Raw genomic sequence first — 3,249 nt, forward strand, 5'->3', positions numbered from 1 at the left:
GAGAAGCCAAGGTCTGAGATCTGCAGGTTATTTAGAGGAAGGTGATTGGTTATGAGAAGATCCAGTGTGTGGCCACCTTTGTGAGTAGAGGTATCAACATGTTGTTTTAAGCCAAGACAGTCGAGTAAGTTAGGGAAGTCTGCAGCAAGAGTACAGGTGGGTGAATCAACATGGCTTCTGCTTTGCATTATAAAGCCTTAACTTGCATCTGTAGATGTAGCGGCGAATGGTGTTGACTGACAAAGGTTTACTGAAGCATTCCTGAGCCCATGTCATGATATCCATTACAGACCTGATCAGAGATCATGCGTATTCAGAAGTGGTTCTCGGCCTTGCCCTTTATGCACTGAGATTTGACCGGATTCCTTGAATCTTTCAATTATATTGTGCATGGTAGAGGGTGAAACGGCCAAAATCCTACCAATTTGTCTTTGGGGAACATTGTTCTCACAGTGCTGGATTATTCACTGACGCATCTGTTGGCAAATTGGCGAGCCTCGACCCATTTTTGCTCATGAAGGACTAGGCCTTTTTTGGAGGCTCCTTGTATACTATAACACGATTAGCTCACCTGTTTAACATCACCTGTATCACATCACCGTAATATTTCAACTTGTCACATCATTATTAGTCCTAAATTGCCCCTGTCAAAAAAATTTTGGAACGTTTTGCAGGCATAAATTTCATAATAAACGTATATCTTCAAAAAACAATGAAGTTATTTAGGTAAAACATGAAATGCCTTGTCTTTATACTGTTTTTGTTTGAATACAAGTCAAAGTGAAATTACTGCTTTCTGCTTTTATTTTCATGAATTTACCGGAATTGGGGTTGTAAGTCCTCTTGCACAATGTTTGCCACACAACAGCTTATCTAAAGGTAATGCATTCATAGGTAATAGCTGTTCTCACTGTAATGATAGATATATAATGATGTATTTGAAAGTATGTTCAAAAATTCTTTTTTAGCACTGCCATATTGGAGAGACTGGAAATGCTTGTAGGGGCCTATCCTTATGAAGGTAACCAGATGTGATTATGCCATTCCTAAACCATCCCTTAGGGCATCTGGCAGAAAAGGGTTTATATAAAAGGGACTTTTTTTCATTGATGGATTCGGTGCAAACTCTTTTCTTGCAGACTTGCAAAAGACATTGAAGTTACGTTAAAACAATGTACTTAAAAAACATATGTATTTATGAACACATCAAAATAGAGCACCATATACCACTATGGGTTGCAGGGAAAGGAATAATGGACCTAACACCTCCATAATACAATTCTCAGACATATAAAACCTAAAAAAAAAGAAGAAACAGGATTTGAGACACTTCTGTGGAAAAAGAAAAATCAATTTTAAAAAAGTTTTGTTGCCCATGAGTGGATTCGAACTGGAGTAACCGTACAGCCTTTTACAGCACTACGTGGCTAGCCCCCGGCGCGTGTGGTGAACGTGAAAACCGCTACAAAAGGAGATGCAAGGACCAAATATTGTTCTCTTGGCATCAAGTACTGCGGACAATTGTCATGAGAAAGCGTGTTTCAAGTAGAGACTCATGCTGGGCTGTTGAGCATATTTGGAGACAAGGAGGGAGGACATTCCGTTATCAAGGAGCTCAAACTGCTCCAAGACCTACATGGAGACAAGGACTTTTTTCACAGCAATAAGGTCTCCTCGTATGCCTCATTGTAATTTGGGCAATCCCAAAACCTGTGTTTACACCCATTGCCGACCTGGGGTCCTGATGCAGGCGAGGGGATGTGATAACAGCTGCACTACAGAAACTGTGCCTTCTCAAGTTTTTGCCTAATTGCTTTTCGTGCTAAGGTACATAAGCCGTGCAAAGTGAAAGGATTCAAGCATGTTTTCCTGCAGAAAGAAATTTCAGATAAATACTATTATTTTTCATTTATGTAACGTAGTCGCGATTGCATTTGCACGCAAAGGTTATTCAAGTAGCAAATGGTGAGCTAGTCTATGAAAATAACAATGGAGATGCAAGGACTTTGCTTGAAAACTGAGAAGAGACAAGTCTTTCATTGAAATACTTTTGAAAGGTTGTTTCTTAAACTGAGGATAATATCGATTTCTATTAAAGAGACGGTTTGAGTGGCATATAGTATTCGGGCAAATAACCATTAAACAGATTGTTAGTTGGAGACGCATGTGGGACTGCTGAGCATATTTGGAAAACATTAGAGAAGACGTTACTTTTTCAACATGCTTCAATTGTTCTGAGAACTACATTGAGCCATATGGGGGATTATCGGCCATGAAGTTCAACACAGATGCCTCAAGTTGTTCTGTGCAATCCCAAAAGGCGTGTTTCCGCCCAGTTTCGAACTGGGGACCTTTCGCGTGTGAGGCGAACGTGATAACCGCTACACTACGGAAACAAGTTCTCGGGAGGGTTTTCCGTCACTTCGTCGAAAGCTCTTGACTTAAAGGTTATTCGGGCTAAGGAAAGAAAACTGCACAATCTTATAGGACTGAAGTACTTTTTCCCGTGCAAAAAAATCTCCGAAATGGCGGTGTCCGCGAAGTTTCTGTAGTGTAGTGGTTATCACGTTTGCCTAACACGCAAAAGGTCCTCGGTTCGAAACCGAGCAAAAACAGCTTTTACGCTACATGTTCAAACGCAGTTGCGAGAACCAAGAAATAGTACGAGTGGATAAACACAAAGGTTCAGGTTGAAAGCCGTGCGCCAGAAGATTGGAGCAAAAAGGATATGCAAGGACCCTGCTTGAAAGCTGAGACATAACAAGCCTTGCGTTGAACTTTTTGTGGAATGTTTCTTCGAAGAGTATGGAAAACATCGATAGGAATTACAAATATGTTCTCTTGGCATCAAGTACTGCGGACAATTGTCATGAGAAAGCGTGTTTCAATAGAGACTCATGCTGGGCTGTTGAGCATATTGGAGACAAGGGGGAGGACATTCCGTATCAAGGAGCTCAAACTGCTCCAAGACCTACATGGGGACAAGGACTTTTTTCACAGCAATAAGGTCTCCTCGTATGCCTCATTGTAATTTGGGCAATCCCAAAACCTGTGTTTACACCCATTGCCGACCTGGGGTCCTGATGCAGGCGAGGGATGTGATAACAGCTGCACTACAGAAACTGTGCCTTCTCAAGTTTTTGCCTAATTGCTTTTCGTGCTAAGGTACATAAGCCGTGCAAAGTGAAAGGATTCAAGCATGTTTTCCTGCAGAAAGAAATTTCAGATAAATACTATTATTTTTCATTT

The 3,249-nt window shown here is 41.0% G+C and overlaps 2 non-coding genes across 2 annotated transcripts; one reads left to right on the forward strand and one right to left on the reverse strand.

The window, feature by feature from the left end:
* Positions 1-2,323: 2,323 nt before the first annotated feature.
* On the reverse strand, positions 2,324-2,396 carry trnav-cac (transfer RNA valine (anticodon CAC)). The gene has a single exon. It is a non-coding gene; the product is annotated as a tRNA-Val (tRNA).
* A 146-nt stretch (positions 2,397-2,542) lies between these two features.
* Positions 2,543-2,615, forward strand: trnav-aac (transfer RNA valine (anticodon AAC)). Its single transcript has one exon. It is a non-coding gene; the product is annotated as a tRNA-Val (tRNA).
* Positions 2,616-3,249: the final 634 nt, after the last annotated feature.

The sequence above is a fragment of the Anguilla rostrata genome, chromosome 14 (assembly GCF_018555375.3).
Source record: "Anguilla rostrata isolate EN2019 chromosome 14, ASM1855537v3, whole genome shotgun sequence".
In the NCBI taxonomy this organism is placed as follows: domain Eukaryota; kingdom Metazoa; phylum Chordata; class Actinopteri; order Anguilliformes; family Anguillidae; genus Anguilla; species Anguilla rostrata.